The sequence below is a fragment of the Quercus robur genome, chromosome 11, assembly GCF_932294415.1.
Source record: "Quercus robur chromosome 11, dhQueRobu3.1, whole genome shotgun sequence".
Taxonomy (NCBI): Eukaryota; Viridiplantae; Streptophyta; class Magnoliopsida; order Fagales; family Fagaceae; genus Quercus; species Quercus robur.
In genome coordinates, this window is record NC_065544.1 from 6549051 (window position 1) to 6568262 (window position 19212).

Below are 19212 nucleotides of genomic sequence, written 5' to 3' on the forward strand. Positions count from 1 at the left end.
TCTTGGTCGTAAATTAGGTTATTAGTAATTCATTTCTTTTCTTCGAATCAAGCAGATTTTTTAAAATCAATAGTTGGCTTTCCTAAGTCAACTAGAAATAGGGTCAAGGTAGTTAAAGGTGAAAGGCAACCTTAAGGTGCCAAGGCCTTATATGGCCCGACGCCCTAAGGTGTGAGGCGACAAGGCCTTTGGTGCAGCCAAGGCCAGCCCATTCTAGAAGACCTGGAATTTACCAAATTGTCTTTATTCTGGGAGAACTTAATTAAAGGCAATCCAACAGGGAAAAACAAAAACAAACAATCAAATAAGAGTCAAGTCAATTCAACTTTAGATCGACCAAGGGAGGTCCCAAGATAACTCTTCATCATCTGAAATTCCCAAATTAAAAGGTCTTTAAAGAAAACTGCAATCAAATAAGAGTAAATTCAAGTTTAGACTAAGGAAGGTCCCAATAGAACTCTTCATCATCTGAAACATCCCAAATTAAAAAACTCTTTAAAGGAAACCGCCAGTTACATTCCCATCACTGACTCCTAGGTTTTTAATTTTTTATCATTTTTCATCTTTGTTTCTTTATTGCAATTTTTCATCTGCATCAAAAGCCTAGGTGGCAATTCATATTCCATTCTTATCCATTAATTAAATTACATATCGATTCCCATTCAAAAGCCTACACTTTATACCCACAAAAATTAATTCCGACACACAGAAATCAATACCTCCACCAATACCCTTGGGAAATCTATATCTATATCTATATCTATATATAATAGCAAAAGCTGAGAGAAAGTGGATCCCTATAATTAAGGAGGTGTTGACAAATAAGATAATTGTCTATCTTAAATTCAGACACGTGTGCAATTTAAAGTTACAAAACAGCGTACGTTGCACCGTTTGAGCGCCTTAAATTTTACCCATTTACCGTGCACACAGTTTAAAAACAGAAACACCATTAAATTGAAAAAAGACAGAGACTCTGATAAACAGAGAGCGAGAGCCCATAGTTTCCGATCAAAAAAAAAAAAAAAACACCCGCTTCCCAGTTCCTTTCAAAAACACTTTGTTTCCAGTTACGCTAAAACGATCTTTTTGCTTTTTGATTTTTCCAGAAAAAGAAGCAGAAGAAGAAGGAAGATGAAAAACAAAATCCAAAACTTAGATGAGAAAGAAGTAAGCGATCAAAGGTGCCATCTCCGATTCTCTCACACAATGGCCACCGATTCATCAAACCAACTCAATCTCAACCCTACTACTACTACAGAAGAAAACCCTAAACAAACCCTAGACGACGACACTACTACTGCTGTCATGCCCATCAGATCGCCTCGAAGAAGAAGAAAAGGAAGAACCAACCGATGAGGCTTCCGATCAGCCTTCTGTAACCACCGTCGATTCCGATGCGAAGTACGGCGAGGATTCAAAGAGCACTATAGTCGCTGCCTATAGCAGGGGATGTTGTTGATGTGGATCCGGCTTCCAATCATTTCACTCCGCACTCCAAGTACAAATTTAGGTTTTTGTTTTAACTCTCTCTTGGATTCAGTTGTAGATTTCATTTGTCATTGATTGATTTCAATTCCGATCTGTGTAATAAAAAAGTAATGGGTTTTTCTTTAGCTTTTCTTTTTTTGGGTTTGTAGATGGAAAGGCAAATCATTGGAAATTCTGTTCTTAATTTTAATTTCTTGGGTTTTGTTTTGTTGATTATTGTTTTTTGGTTAGAACTTTTTTTCCCTGTTTGGCAGATTTTTGTTAGATTTAGTTCCTGTTTGCACCTGAAATTTGAATTCATTAAATTGTAGCATAAAAAACGGTTAAGAATTATGCACCAATTTCTTTTCTTCATACCCTTTTCTTATTTACTTAATTTTCTGTTTTATTTCAGATTATGAGAGATTTAATTTTTCTGTATATAGGTTATGGTTTTATAATCTCTGAGCATCCTAAGACTCTTATATCAACATGAATTGCAAGTGTTGTAATATATGTGATTCTAAATTTGAACTCGGTTGTAAATGTAGATTGCAATTCATTTGCCTTAGATTGCCGTTCTGTTCAGTGCAGCCTTATTTTGGGAATACAAGATTGATGAAAATTGAGAATGCTATGAGTGTAATATCTGTTGAATGCTATTTACAGGGGACTGAGTGTAATATTTGTTGCTGTTTCTGTGATGTATGTCCATGGGCTGTATTTCTGTTGCTGCATATTTTGTTTTCTGCAGAACAGGTTCAGGATTTTCTGCATAATCTGTGCTTACAGGGGGTAATTCTAATATCTGTTGCTGTTCCTGTATTGTATGTCCATGGACTGTATTTATTTTGTTGCATATTTTGTTTTCTGCAGAACAGGTCTTTGTTCCCTTGTATTTATACTCACAAGGTTGTTATGTGTTTTTACATGGATTTCCCTTTTATCAAATAAAATTTCTATCTTTATCTTAAAAAAAAAAACTTTGTAAATACTGCAGACTGCAATCATTGGCATCGTTTGGTTTTGTTGAACGTCTCATGGGTAGTTAGCATATCTGCTCAAACTTTCAAATGTCATTTATCTATGTAAGGTTGAATTTATTCAACCATCTAATTGGCTTTATTCCGTGCCAAATTTGCTTGTAATTCAGCATTTAGTAACCCTGTATCTAGGTGGGTTTGTTGTAAGGGTAGTGAGTGAGATAGAGTGAAGATTGCTCAAGAGTGTGCAAGAAAACAGAGAGTCGCGGCTGGGACTCGCGGGTGGACTCGCGGCTGCAAGCCGCCAGAAGCTGCACATGTGCCAAGCATGCTGGAAGATGAACAGTCATGCTAGCTGGAGCACTACAGGACAAAACAGGACAACTGGCCATACGGTTATCTCGCGACTGGATCTCGCGACTTAGTCAAGCCGCGAGGTCAAGCCGCGAGCCACCCCTGTTTTGTAAAACCTGACGTTTCACATTCCTCTCCCACTCCAATATAAATACCCCTTTTACCCACGATTGAGAGAGAGCTTCCAGAGAGAATTTTGAGAGAGAAACCCTAAAGAAAAACAAGATTGTTTCACACACAATCCCTACCTTAGAGTCTCTTCATATTCCTCAACTCTCTTCCTCTCCATTGTCAAATCCTTGAGAGGCATTATACCAAACCTGGTTCTCATCATCATCATCACTGTGAGACAGTTGTTTGGAGTTCTGGGAAGCAGTTAGGAAGGAGCCAATCTTCATTGGGTGATGCTATGGTTTAGTAGCAGAATCCGGGAAGCTAGAAAAGAAAAAGGTTCGGCGCAATCTCGTTGGAGCAAGAAGCTTGGAGGGCTTAGGTGCACTGGGTAGATTAGGCTTGGAGGGTCTATTGCTGTCCTTGTATCCCAACTATATTTTCTAGTGGATTGATTACCGCTTGGAGGGCGGCGGAGAGGTTTTTCGCCGAGGACTTCGGTTTCCTCTTCGATAACACATCGCGTGTTGTCTTTGTGTTTGCATCTTCCTTCCTCTCTATCTTTGCCTTTATATTATCTGCTGGGATTTTATTTTGTTATGGCTTAGATAGTATTTAACCTATTTCACATTATAGCATATGTTAAGTTTCCGCACACTTGTTGTTTGACATATTGCTTGTGTTGGTTAAGTTATTTTTGGGGGTCTAAACGTTCAAAAGTGTTTTGTACACGTTTTTGAACTTTCAATTGGTATCAGAGCTGGTACACTTGTTGTGGTTTTATTACCTAAGTGTGATCCTAGACCCCTGTGTTGTGTTTGTTGTTTTGGGATATACCATGCTGAATTGTAGCTTAAGTGTTTGTGAAAATGACTCTATGCATATGTCTGAAAGGTGTCTTACTGATGGTCTTTTAGAGTTGTTAAAAACTAAGAAACATGCTAGAGTATTTGTTCACATGCTGGAATATCTTGAAAGTCAGAATCATGTCTTACACAGTAGCCTATCTGAATCTAAATCATTGATTAAGAAATATAAAAGAAAGAATAGAATGTTGTGTGAGATGATTGAGAATCTGAAAATGAAAAATCAATCTGAAAGAAGCATGAAAACTGATGATGAGTGTGTGTTTGAAGGTCAAGAATGTCTGTCACATGTGAACCTATTTGTGCATACCTCATTGAAGGTGTTTAATGCGTGTTTGTGGTATCTTGACAGTGGGTGTTCTCGCCATATGACAGGGGATAAGACACTGTTTAAGACTCTCAAAGAAAAGGTTGGTGACTATGTGACCTTTGGCGATGGAAGTCACGCTCAAGTTCTAGGCAAAGGAACCATTGAGATACATGGTTTGCCTCTGTTGAAAGACGTGCTGTACATAAAAGGGCTGAAGGCGAATTTGCTGAGCATCACTCAAATTTGTGATGATGATTTTCTGGTACAATTCTCTAAGAAGGGATGTTTGATCATCAATGAAGAGGGGATTAAGGTTTTGGAAGGAAATCGGACTACAGATAACTGTTATGGAATAGTTCCCACGGCACCCATATCGTGTAGAAGTGCTCGTGTGGATATGTTGGAGCTGTGGCATCACAGATTTGGGCATGCCAACTTCAAACAAGTAGCAAAAGTCTCCAAACTTGAAGCAGTCGAGGGACTTCCTAAGTTTGGAAAAGTGAAGAAGACCGTTTGTGGTGCATGTCAAATTGGGAAGCAAACTAAGGCGAGTCATCACAAGGTGAATGTGATAGCTACCTCTCGGTGCTTAGAGTTACTTCATGTTGATCTAATGGGGCCAACCAGAACTGAAAGCCTAGGGGGGAAGAGATACATCATGGTCATTGTGGACGACTACTCAAGATACACTTGGGTTGAATTCCTTAGAGAAAAATCAGAAGCTTGTGAAAGGTTGGAGATTCTGTGCAAGAAACTACAAAACGAAAAAGGGATTCCAATAGTCAAAGTTAGAAGTGATCATGGAAGGGAATTTGAGAATGCAAGATTCGAGTCCTTCTGTGAGAAGAATGGAATTAAAAGAGAGTTTTCAGCTCCCAAAACTCCACAACAAAATGGAGTGGTAGAGAGAAAAAATCGTGTGATTCAGGAGATGGCAAGAGTCATGTTGCTTAACAAGGAAATACCTCAAAAATTTTGGGGAGAAGCTGTCAACACCTCGTGTCACATTGGCAATAGGATTTTCTTTCGAGTTGGTACAAAGAAGACTGCATATGAGATATGAAATGGGAAGAAGCCTAAAGTGAAGTATTTCCGGGTATTTGGAAGTAAATGCTATATCTTAAATGATCGAGAGAATCTTGGGAAGTTTGATGCGAGAAGTGATGAGGGTATTTTTCTTGGCTACTCTACTACAAGTCGAGCGTATAGAGTGTTTAACAAGAGAACAAAGGCTGTGATGGAGTCCATAAATGTCAAGATTGATGATGCCTTACCTAAGGTGGAAATGATTGATGATGAAGAGGGGCCGAGCACCAAAGAGCCTGATGTTGAGGTAGAAGCTTTGGATATAGAAGGTGAAGAACCTATACCGGAAGTAGAATCGACTCCCATCAACCCAAGAATGGAAACGAGATTGATGTCTAGAACTTCAAGTCCTCTTACTCCTCCAGAAGTTCATCCTCCTATCTCTCGTAGTGATGAAGTTTCCACTTCAAAAAGGCCATCTTCAAGAGTTATCAAGAATCATCCGGAAAGTAATATCATAGGATCTCTTGATGACGGTCTTCGCCTCAGGAAAGGAAATATTCTGCTAGCCAATCATGTAACATATCACTGTTATCTTGCACAGTTTGAACCAAAAAGGGTTGAAGAGGCTCTTCAAGATGAGAATTGGGTTGAGTCAATGCATGAAGAGCTTAATCAGTTTGTGAGGAATGATGTGTGGGAACTTGCTCCACGGCCTGAGAACGTTCATGTTATAGGCACAAAGTGGATTTTTAAAAACAAAACTGATGAAGATGGAGAGATAATTCGAAACAAATCTCGGTTAGTAGCCCAAGGATACACTCAAGTAGAAGGAGTGGATTTTGATGAATCATTCGCTCCGGTGGCAAGACTCGAATCCATTCGAATCCTCATGTCCATTGCGTGCACTTTGAATTTCAAACTTTATCAAATGGATGTAAAGTGCGCATTTCTGAATGGATATCTAAATGAAGAAGTATTTGTTGAGCAACCAAAAGGATTTGAGGATCCTCATTTTCCAGATCATGTACTAAGATTAAAGAAAGCCCTTTATGGCTTAAAACAAGCGCCTAGAGCCTGGTACGATCGTCTTACACATTATCTTCTAGATAGAGGTTTCAAGAGAGGATATGCCGATCGAACTCTGTTTGTCAAAAATGATGAAGATTATCTCCTTGTGGCACAAGTCTATGTTGATGACATAGTGTTTGGGGCAACTATCGAAGATCGTGCTACTGAATTTTCTGAGGAGATGAAGAAGGAGTTTGAGATGAGTATGGTGGGGGAGCTCACATTCTTCTTGGGTCTTCAAGTCAAACAACAGAAGGAGGGTATATTTGTATCTCAAGAGAAATATGCCAGAAACATTGTCAAGAAGTTTGGACTAGACTCCAAAAAACATGCCTCCACTCCCATGAGCTCTTCCACTAAACTGAATGTGGATTCGTCAGGAGTTGAAGTAAGTCCTACATTGTACAGGAGCATCATAGGGAGCTTGCTCTACCTTACAGCCAGTAGACCGGACATTGCTTTCAGTGTGGGCGTTTGTGCCAGGTACCAAGCTAATCCGAAGGAATCTCATCTGACTGCTGCTAAGCGAATCATTCGATATGTGAATGGTACTGCAAACTATGGTCTGTGGTATTCAAAAGTCTCAAATGCTTGTCTTGCTGGGTACTCAGATGCTGACTGGGCTGGCAGTGTAGACGATCGGAAAAGCACTTCAGGTGGTTGTTTTTATCTTGGTAACAATCTTGTCTCGTGGATGAGCAAGAAGCAGAATTCAGTGTCTCTATATACTGCAGAAGCAGAATACATCGCTGCTGGAAGTTGCTGCACTCAGTTACTTTGGATGAAGAAATTACTTCATGACTATGGAATTCCTCAAGAAACGATGTGTGTCTTCTGTGACAACACCAGTGCCATAAATCTTTCCAAGAATCCTGTCCAGCATTCAAAATCCAAACACATAGAGATACGTTACCATTTCATTCGGGATTTGGTAGAGGAAAGAGTTGTGTGTCTTGAGTTCATACACACCGACAATCAAAAGGCGGATATCTTCACCAAGCCTCTCGATGGTCCACGGTTTGAATCACTCCGTAAGACCATTGGTGTTGGTACAATTCCTTAACTCTCTTGTGTGTTGTGTGCTTCACATATTTATAATATGATAAGTCTGTTTGTGTTGGGGCACACACCTCTGTGATTGGCTCTTTGTGCAACATGTTTCTTGTCTGTTTGTCCATTTGTGAATACTGTTGCTTCTTTTTATGTTTGTTCAATCATTTTTGTTTCTTGTGTCAAAAATCCAAAAATCACATAAAAATTAGAAAATCAAAAAGCTTGATTGACTTTGTTGAGTTTTGTCTCTAAACTTGTTTTGCCTTGTACCTTTGTGCTAATGGCTTTGTGCATTTTCGGGCATTGCTTGTTTTCATGCACTTATATCTCTATGGGAAAAATCTTGAAATCTATGTGATTGTTGTAAATAGATCTTCAAACTTGTCATGAATGATTAGTGAATGGTTATGTTGATCTTGAGACATGCATAGACTTGTGTCTATATATCTTCCCACTCTTTATTTTTTGGTTTTTATAAAAAGAGCTCACCAAATGTAAATCTCCAAATGAAAAGAGATATTGAGCTGCAAAAGCCTGTCGCACATTCTAGTATTCGACTAGGAAAAAGGGTAAGCGACCTTATGTGAAAGTGACCTTATGTGAAAGTGAATGTTCATTCAAAAAGCCAAAGGCTTGTTCATTAAAGTGAAATGTCAAATATCACTCTCACAATGAGAGGTGATTGCTTCAAAAGATCAAAAAGATCAAATGTTATGTTGAAAAGTGGAGTAAAATATAAGCTCCAAGTTATGTTATCAAGTTGTGTGGGAGGTCATATATACATATTTCTATAATTGAGATGGGTCACATGATCTAGTGCTAATTGTGTATGCCTTGGTTGAATTGATCATTGAAGCTTCACATTAGACGAAGGACTATCTCATTATTGATATCCACGCACAACACACAAGTTTATGTTCAATCAATGCCTTATTCATTTGTGTGATTGTACTTGATGAAATGTGTTTTCACATGCTCAATCTTTGTTAATTCAAGCCCAAAAAGATTTTTGAGTGTTTTAGGTGTTTTTGGAAAGTATTTTGTTTGAAAAATCTGAATATTTCAAAAATCCTGCTTTGTCCTGTTTTGGCGGCTCAGTCGCGGGTGTGTCAAGTCGCGAGCCTCAGTCGCATCTTCGCCGGTCATTTTTGGCGACTTGTTCGCGAGTGGAAGGTCCAGTCGCGAGGTTCACTCAGAGATTTTCGCGGCTCAGCTCCCGACTCACTCGCGGGTAGACCTTCCAGTCGCGAAAAACACTTAGAAAATTTTTTCAAAATTTTGGTCTTGAGTGCTTTGGCGGCTTGATCTGGCGACTGTGTGGCGACTTGTTTCAGTCGCGAAAATCGCGTGTTCTGAACATACAGGGGCAGTTTTTAAACCTTTTGTTTTTCCCTCGATCTTTTTGTGACTGTTCATTGTCTTTTTCATCTGCTCTTACTCGTTCACACCATACCTCCATTGTCGATCTCCATTGTTTGCTTCTTCTCAGCTCAAAATCGTCGACTAACAGGTATGGTTTTCTGTCTTGAACTCTATTTTACTTGCTATCATGGTTTTTCCCTCTGGATTATTCACTTTTGATTGTGGTCTTGTGATGGGTTTTTTAGCTCAACTGTTTCTCGTTGTCCTTACTTAGCTTATGGTAGCTTGTGCTTCTGTTTTTGAGCTAGTTTAGTTTGTTGGTTGTGTTCTTCATCTTGTGCTTAGCTAGGGTTAGCTATCTTTGTCTGATCTGCTGTTTGATGTCGTGTTTCACTATGATCCTGTGTGGTAATCCATTGATGTATTGTTGAATGTGGGTCCTTTTTCAGCTGATTATGTGGTTATATTTGGCCTCTCTCTTCTGTGTAGTTCAATTTGGCCCAGTTGTGTCCCTCATTGTTATTGTCTGACCATTTTCATCCAGCTGTTAGGGTTTCTACATTGTCCCTAAATTTCCACTAACCCACTGCTAATATAGTCTGTTGGATTGTGTTCTGTCATTTCCCTTGTTTATAATGCAGACTGGTCATGTCACCTTTCAAGAAGGCTGCTGTGAAAGGAGGTTCTTCCAAAGGGAAGGAACCTGTAATTGATGTTGATGAAGACACACCTCTCCCAAAGGTGACTCGCTCTTCATCACAGCGATTCGATCCCAATAAGTTCAGATCATATGCAGCCTATCAGTCCTATGAGAATTTTTTTCTACATGCCACACCATTACTAGAAAGAGCTGTGGATCTGTCCTCACTTCATAACACTGACATTCCGAAATGGTTTGCTCACAAGGATTGGAACTACCTTCTCTCTGATCCGGATGACGTGTATGAAGAGTTGGTTAAAGAATTTTATGCTAACGCAATTGTGGAAGGAGATGAACTTAAGTGCTGGGTTCGGCAAAAGAGCTTTTCTGTCTCTCCTACATACCTGGCAGAAATTCTTCACATCAACAAACCCATTTTTCGACATTCACCGGTTTATGGTGATCTCTGTCCTGATGAGGAGCTTCTCAAACAAAGTCTTGGTCAAGACTTGGAGTTCTCACCCAATGGCAAATCCATCAGTGTTTCCTCTCTTTCTCCGAAACTGAGAGTGCTTACAATTGTGATGTTTCACAATTTGTACCCTTTATCAAGTACTGGGTATATGAACCTCGGACGTGCTTTGTTTCTTCATGATCTAATCTCTGATGAGGAAATCGACATTTGTGCTCATATCTTTCATGTTCTGCGCAAAACGGTTCTTCGAAATGAGTCTCGGATATGCATTCCTTTCTGCAGTCTCATTTCACGGATCTTGAAGCTCAAGGGAATTTATCCAACGGATGATGAGTCTCCTATCCCCAAACTGAGTCCAATCAACATGCGTACATTCAATGCAAGCGTTGGACATAGTCGGAAGAGAGCCAAACCAGAAACTTCTGCATCTTACAGTGACTCTCAGTTCAGCAATCTCTCCCTAGATGAGAAACTTGATCGCATTGTCTCCTCTGTCCACGAGTTGAATACAAAGATGTCTGGACTCACTGCTTCTCTACACCATCAAAGCAACCGATGGGATATGAAGTTTACTTCTCTTCAAACTCAATTGGATCAAATTCAGAGAAAGCTGGAAGAGGATGACTAGCCTATTCCATGACAAAAAGGGGGAGTGATAGGCATAATCAGAGGGGGAGGATATTACCCTAAGGGGGAGTGTCATTATCTAAGGGGGAGTGATATTACCCTAAGGGGGAGTGTCATTATCTAAGGGGGAGTGTCTTTACATTTTTTCAGTTTCAATTTTCTCTTTAAGTTGATATATTGTGTTTTGTAAAACTGTTATTCAGGATGTTCTGTGGTTTGTACCCATTTGCTTTTGTAAGCTGTTAGGGTTATTGTTTTATGCATAGTTTGTAGGCTTTATGGTATGTACCTTGCTTATGCAGCCTTTATGCTATGTTGAAATCAGTACTTTGATCTAAATGTTCTGCATTTTGGTTTATGTACTGTCACTCTTGTGCCCTTGTAGGATTGTTCCTAGATGCATATGCCTTGTGTGCTATGCATTGGTTGAGTGTTGAGCATACAAGTGTCTTGCCTTGTGCTTGTTAACTTGTATGTCCTTGTGTTCATTCCAAGTGTGAATGAACACTGTGATCACTACCTTGTGGTGGTCACTTGGTTGATCAAGCCATGGTTTGTATCTTACTCCATCTTTGCTTGATCACATTCTGCCTGTTTCATATGCATTTATAATTTTCTGCTTACAATGATCATGGTGTATTGTTGTGTTTCAGGAGTATTATGTTCATATGATTCAAGTGCTTCACAGCTTCTAGAGTTAGGTGTGAGTAAGTTTTGTTCAACTGTTCCCAACTCACATGTTAAGTCTAGAGTCTGTTTTAGGGTTTTGTCACGGAATAGCCAAAGGTGGAGATTGTAAGGTTGAATTTATTCAACCATCTAATTGGCTTTATTCCGTGCCAAATTTGCTTGTAATTCAGCATTTAGTAACCCTGTATCTAGGTGGGTTTGTTGTAAGGGTAGTGAGTGAGATAGAGTGAAGATTGCTCAAGAGTGTGTAAGAAAACAGAGAGTCGCGGCTGCAAGCCGCCAGAAGCTGCACACGTGCCAAGCATGCTGGAAGATGAACAGTCATGCTAGCTGGAGCACTACAGGACAAAACAGGACAACTGGCCATACAGTTATCTCGCGATTGGATCTCGCGACTTAGTCAAGCCGCGAGGTCAAGCCGCGAGCCACCCCTGTTTTGTAAAACCTGACGTTTCACATTCCTCTCCCACTCCAGTATAAATACCCCTTTTACCCACGATTGAGAGAGAGCTTCCAGAGAGAATTTTGAGAGAGAAATCCTAAAGAAAAACAAGATTGTTTCACACACAATCCCTACCTTAGAGTCTCTTCATATTCCTCAACTCTCTTCCTCTCCATTGTCAAATCCTTGAGAGGCATTATACCAAACCTGGTTCTCATCATCATCATCACTGTGAGACAGTTGTTTGGAGTTCTGGGAAGCAGTTAGGAAGGAGCCAATCTTCATTGGGTGATGCTATGGTTTAGTAACGGAATCCGGGAAGCTAGAAAAGAAAAAAGGTTCGGCGCAATCTCGTTGGAGCAAGAAGCTTGGAGGGCTTAGGTGCACTGGGTAGATTAGGCTTGGAGGGTCTATTGCTGTCCTTGTATCCCAACTATATTTTCTAGTGGATTGATTACCGCTTGGAGGGCGGCGGAGAGGTTTTTCGCCGAGGACTTCGGTTTCCTCTTCGATAACACATCGCGTGTTGTCTTTGTGTTTGCATCTTCCTTCCTCTCTATCTTTGCCTTTATATTATCTGCTGGGATTTTATTTTGTTATGGCTTAGATAGTATTTAACCTATTTCACATTATAGCATATGTTAAGTTTCCGCACACTTGTTGTTTGACATATTGCTTGTGTTGGTTAAGTTATTTTTGGGGGTCTAAACGTTCAAAAGTGTTTTGTACACGTTTTTGAACTTTCAATCTAAATCACTAATTTAAATTTTTTCCCTGCTAGAAAAGTTACTGGATTCTCTAATAGGAGAATTACCGTTGGTTTCTCTACAATAAAATGAAAGGTATGATAGCCTAAATTTTCCTCCTTATTTCATTGTTCAATGAAATCTCTTTTCCGTTTGCAATTGCTTTGATTTAGGACAAAGATTTCCTTAACAGCAACACAAATAAGACTATAAGTGCAAATGTTTTCTGGGAAAAGAAAATCTTAGAAAAGGAGATTTTAAGAACTTAACTGGAACTTAAAATAGATGGGTACATTTAAGGTTTTACTGTTAAGGTAGAAAACGTTGAAGGAATTATTGTCGGGAGAAAGGAAGGAATTGATCAAATGGAAAGTAAAACCAAACTTCAAAACATAGATTTATGACAAAGAACAAAAAATTCAAAAACAAAAACAAAATGAAGATTATCAAATTAACACAGTCGGACTATTATTTTCAAATTAAGCATATGGGCCAACATCAAAATGAAGATTATTTATTATGTGACTAATTAGTTAAGGTGAGGGAAGAGTACAAAAAATTAAAATGAAAACTTACTAAGAAATGAAAGAGCAGCCAGTTGTTGGCATGACAGCCCTTCTCTTTTTCTTATGTTTTTTGCACATATTTTCTTTCTGTATTTCTTTCTCTTTCTTTGCTTACTTTCCCATATTTTTTATAGCTTTTTTTTTTTTTTTTGGGGCTAAATTTTAGTTGACTGTAGATTTTATTTTTAATTCTTTTGCTAAATGTTTTCCAATTGCAGTTTTTTTTTTTTTTTTTTTTTTTTTTTAGGTTGAGAAGTGACGTATGACACACATATATGTCTATTTTATAGAAAAGATTTAATAATCAATATATTGCTTGGCTTTAGGTTTGCTATTTATAAATAATGTCATGTTACATTATTGGATGACATTTTCCAGAAAAAAGTAGGTGAAGTATATTGAGCTAAGTGTAAATTTCTTTGAAAATATTTAAAAGACAAACAACTATATAAGTTTTGATTGTCTTCTAATACGTAAATGACCAATAATGTTATATAGTCTCAACCTTTAGATGAATCAAAGGACTTTTTTAGAGAGTGAAGACAAATAAATGTACCGAATATTATGTAAAGGTTGCTTTAGTCATCTGGCTTAAATAGTAGAATTATTAAAAAAAAAAAAAAATTCAAATAGTAAGGCAATATGCGAACTTTGGCAATCATGCGTTGTCAAAGATTGGTTTGAAAATGTTGCTGATAAAAGGGGTTGGTATGTTACTAGGGATAGAGTTTAAAATTTCATTGATAGTATTCATCCTCCCCCCTGGTACTGAGTCCATTTTTTAAGGCTTTTGCCACTGGAATAAGCATTAAGTTATGTTTTTATATTAAGGTATATTTTTATACTTTTTGGTATCATTTTGTTATTTAGCATTGGAGTATTTTTTGTTAAGATAAGAATGGGATTGGTTTGGTAACAGACACATTGTTAATTGGCTTATGGTATGCATCTTAGAGTTTGATAGGTTTCGTATTTTGGATGATGTATGTTAGATTGTTGGGCTCTTCTACTTTAATGAAGATTTGGAATTTTCTTGAGGAGAATACTAAAAAAAATCAAGTATCTGCAATATTTCATTATGTAGCACTGATGCTTGATGTGGTAGATAATTTGCAGTTGGTTCATTGTGATAACTTTTTTTTTCTCTCTCCAATCTTTCTCTTATCTATATTTTTTTTTTCTTCCTCAGGTGAAAGCTGATTGGTTGTGTTATGTGGAATCTACAACTGTATAGGAACCTTGCTCTTTTATAGTTTTAGAGTTAAGATAAGGACAGGTTCCATGTGCTTTTCCATCTTGCAAGTTCCTAGATGTAGAATTCCCATCTTAGCTACTTTTTGGAGGGAAAGCTTCCACAGTTTGAGTAGGACTGACAAAAACAGTTTAGCTTTAGGCTACTTGGTTCTAATATCTATGGGCTTGAGAGAGGTTACAATAGAAAATGGACTCGAAGTCCTATATTTACAAAAAGTGATGCATTTAGGGTAAATAAGACAGAGATTAGTCAATTCCACAATAATGAATATAGTGAATCATAAGATTCACTTCCTATAGATTATTGAAATAAAACAAAAAATATATGTGACTACCTTCAAAAGAATAATCTACGGTATGATTGTTTTTATTGTGTATGTCTTGGTGTTTTGGATTTGAGTACTTATAGATGATTTACTTTTATTTATTTGTTTTATGAATAGATGATTACATAATAATGGGTGAAAAGTTTCATGAATTCCATAACTTGGGAGTGTGTATAATCTAATATATCTATTTTGTTTATCACTACGAGGTTTGTTGTTAACAAATTTTCTCTGTATCATTGCAGCTTTTTCGGGATTGTGATTTTTTTTTTTTTATTATTATTATTTTTTTTGCAATTGAAATTTAGGGTCAAGATTAAGATTCAATGTTGTTTTTATGGTTTATGACTTATGAATTGGTTTGGTTTTAGAATTTGAGATTCCCATCTACTATTGATTATGCATTTTATTTGTTGTAGGTGGAATTCTGTTTTGTTTATATATTGTGGCTTGATTATGCACTACAACTTTTTTTTCTTTTGCAATGTCCCTTTTAAGGGTTATCTATTGGTTTGGTTTTAGAATTTGATATTCCAATGTACTATTGATTATGCATTATTATTTGACTAATATTTTTCTGACTTTCTGTTTCACAAACCAGTAGCCATTTTTTTCTTTTAAACTTTTTGGTTGTAAAATTCTCTAACCTCATGGTTTATTTCATTGTGGTTCCTAGGAATAGCAGACTTGCTATTTGAAATTGTTATGTAAGTTTTAATTGCTTATAGTCAGATTCTTTTTTTTTTTTAATCTCTCATAACAGGGAAGTACACACGAGTGATTTGAAGAAACTAATTTCTAAAAATTTAGGGGATATTGGACACTATATGCTTAAATATACTACGTTATTTAATATGTAAAATGATCCTACGCATTGCGCGGGTTAAACACTAGTAAGCATAGTAGGCAAAACCACCAAAAAATTAAATAAATAAACAAAGCCCTAGGTCCGTCAGAAGCACCCTAGAAGCACCACAACCTGAAAAAAGTTGGCTTTTCAGAGGATGTACTATTTCCATTCCCAAAAGCCACAACAAATCTCAATGCTCTCTAACCTAACCCAACCTATTATGAAAGGATTGGGTGACCCTAAAAGGCCACTAAGGCCACTAAGTTCCCTTTTCAACCCCAAATGTAATAGATGATAATAATAATAATTCGATGTACTTAGTCAACAAACATAACCCACAAAAGGCTGCTAATCTGACACAAGACAGAAGCTTGAACGGGCTTTAATACCAAATTTGATGTAGGCTTTTTAGGAATTTCAGCACTAAACTAGATTCTTGATAACATATTGAATGTGTTGATGGCTGTTTGGTATTTAAACAATAAAAAGAACATCAAATAAAGAAAGATAAAACACTAGGCAATCACACCTAGGCTTTCCTAAGCACTCACATTTAGGTAGGAGATAGCAATTGCGATTGAAAAAGGTTGGAATGTTCATTATATAGGCTATTTCTAAATCCTTTCTTAGAAAGACTAGGAATACTAATAAAAAAAAAAAGTACTTTAAGAACTTCTAAGACAATTCTAGTCTCTTAAGACAATCAATTATGCATTTGTACACAATGTAAGTGACTTTCAACTGACGTGGTAAGTAAGTTTATATCTTCCCATATGATATTACAAGGATAATGACATGAAACCAACCAAAAAAAAAAAAAAACAAAACTTAGATGTTGAATAAAAACAATATGGCACAGTTAGAGCCCTAAGCAGAGGAAATGGCAGCAAAGGTTTTAGGATGTCCATGGTCTGTGTGTAGATATATGCGTGCATATCCATTATACACACATTATATCTATTATAATAATAACTAAACAGAGTGGAAGCTTGTAAAAGCCAGTAAGTTTGAAGCTTCTCAATTCAAGATCATTCAGCATTGAATTAAAAAGAAATTTTCCCTAATTCAAAATCATGACATAACTTGTGACATAATTTCTTGAAAAAATAGAGATTGATTTGATACACTTTCAAACTATATGAATTACAAAGCAATTTCCCCTAACAATGAACACCGTTGTCATGCTAACTGTATTTTACATGAATTTCTTCCCTAGATGTGCATTAAAACCCACTTCAAAACCAAACCCAACAAAGCTAAAACAGCAACAATAATTATGAATAGAGATAGAGAAAAATCTAATAGAGAAAAACTTAAGAAGCCACACTCAAATCAGATTACATGCAAAGGGAAAAAATTAAAATTTGAACTCAGCATTTACAAATTACCTTAATACGTTTGTAATCCTTTAACTCTGAAGACAGATTGGGTTGAGCTTCGGCTGTGGTGAGATTGAAAAAGTGTGGGTTTGGATTCAGCTTCAGAAAGGGTCTACTGAACGGTTTGGTTTGGGTGCGGGTAGAAATAGGAGAACTTGAAGATGCGTTAAACTTGGGAAGGGTCTACTGAACGGACTGACGGTGGCTATTGATCGGACTGATGAAGGGAGAGAAATTGTTGAGGAAGGAAGACAAACGGTTTTAGAGACGTTACATTCAAAACTCCTTCTTGTTCTGCATATAACTCGGTTTTCACATTGACGAGTTACAAACAGTAACGCGCGAATATTTTATTGCCCAAAAGCCAAGCTGGAACACCAGCGTGACAAGAACCTGCCCAGAACTCGGTTTCTTAATAGTCGAGTTATTTAAGTAACTCGATTATCGTATAATCGAGTATCGAAACAGGGCCACGCCCCTATATTGTTTCGAAACAGGGGCATAATGCCAAATATTTTTCCCAGAAGGGGCAAAAGGCTAGATCCCCCGTCACACTTAAGTCGAATTTGGACAATAAAATACTACTTATGTGAATACTGGTATTTTTCAGAAAGAAAGAAAGAAAAGAAAGTCAGAAACTGAGTTCTACCTAGAAACACGTACGCATTTGGGTTTCAATGACCCAGGTGGGGGCCCGGGTCCCCCAGGTCCAAATTTTATTATTATTATTATTATTATTATTATATATAGTTATAATCTATACTACTATTTAAGGGGCTGCACCTGTTTGGACCGGATTTTTTTTTTGGTTCCAAAATACTCCTACAGCCTATGTTTAAATAGGGGCAAAACTAAAGAACAATTTAGTAAAAATATATTTCTAACTCCCACTAAAACATTGCCTACAAAACATAATCACTTTTCTGTTGGTTTTAAATTACTTTATCCACGTAATGGACAATCTGATAAAATAACCACAACAAAGCGGTTAACTGAAAACACAATGCTTATTATCCAACTTCCATATTAAATTCATTTTCAATTTTGACAATTGTGGAAAACTTTGAAGCGTGAAGAGGGGTATTGCTCAGGACAGGAGGTATGTATTTTCAATAAATTTAAGTAATATTTAAATTTTACACTAATATTTACACGTAATGTGTATCCTCTCTTTGATAATTTCTATTTTTTCTTGATCAGGATTGCTTTTGGTTTTCTGAAAGTGCTACATTCACAGCAGAATTAGATACAGGATGCCCAAATTCAAAACCCATTCAGAAATGAATATGAAGTATCTCAGCTTTACCAGTGGCCTGCGTGCAACACCAAATCATAACCACATCGTTGTGGTGTTCCAAGTAGGATTAGGAGATGAAGGGATTGACCAGTGGCAGTAGTTTGAGTAGCAACAGCGACATCGAGACAAAAGAAAACTTGCAGTACCGGGCAGTGAGTACTAGCGAGTGGTTTGAAGGTGCAGGTCTCACTTCTTATTCGTGTACCATTACTCAGCAAAAACAAAAATATTTGTGTACCATTCAATTTTATCTTTTGTAATGCTATATAATTAGTATTATATATTCGGTACTTTATTTTTCTTTTTTCTTTATGTTTGGTTGAGGTTGTTCATAGTTCTTACATTCTAAATACTTATTACTTTGGTGGTTTTTTTGGGATAAACTATTACCTTTGTAAATAATAATAATTATTATTATCTTTTTTGGTAGAACAAATAATTATTTCCTTTTTGTTTACGTTTTTCTTTATGCGTGTGGTTTGAACTTATGTTTGGTTAATTTTTTTTTTTAGGCATGTTCAGCGTTCTGTGGTGATTGATGAAATCTTGGGGAAATTGTCATTCGAAAATATTTTGATGACTAGACGGGAAATTGGAGTAGTGGATTTCAAAAATTATGAGCAGTGTTCATTTCAATGGGCAGTTGTAGTATCTCTTTTCACTATAGGATGCATTACAAAGGCCGGAAATGGTATCGAATGGTCTTCATAGGATTCTTTTGCATTTGTCTCTAATATAGCAGCCCGAATCACATAGGTGTTACTAATGTAATCTAAACTTGAGAAGCTGTATTTTCTTGCTAAAAAATAGGATGGGAAAAATTTACTAAAGTTTTATTACTTATCTTTCATTCAAGTTAGATATTATTTTAACCAAAAAATCTTATATGCATTTCTCTTATAGGAGATGCAAATGCAATATTTTTTAAAGAAAGTATAGTTAAGCAGTACCAAAAATTGTAAAAGCCTAAAGAAGTAATGAGATTTATCTGAGCAAACAACAATTAATATGTATGTTGAAAAACTTTGCTAATGATTTTTTATGGTGAGAAACACTATTTTTAAAGATGACTAGTCTCTGAGCACGCGCGTGAGACTCTTCTATTTCTTGGGTAGAGGTTAATAATTTGCGTAAATTATAATTTGGGATTAATATATTTTTCAATCACAAAAATACCTAGGGATGTGATTAAAAAATTATTTCACTTGCAAACACATAATACTCATCACACTCCTAAGTTTTTTTTTTTTTTTTTTTGGTGATTAGAAAATATATTAATCCCAAATTATAATTTACTCAAATTATTAACCTTTA

General features: G+C 36.8%; 1 long non-coding RNA gene across 1 annotated transcript; it reads left to right on the top strand.

The window, feature by feature from the left end:
- Window positions 1-975: 975 nt before the first annotated feature.
- On the top strand, window positions 976-15010 carry LOC126705460 (uncharacterized). Its single transcript, XR_007648294.1, has 3 exons — window positions 976-1513; window positions 12262-12322; window positions 13982-15010. It is a non-coding gene; the product is annotated as an uncharacterized LOC126705460 (long non-coding RNA).
- The last annotated feature ends 4202 nt before the right edge of the window (window positions 15011-19212 follow it).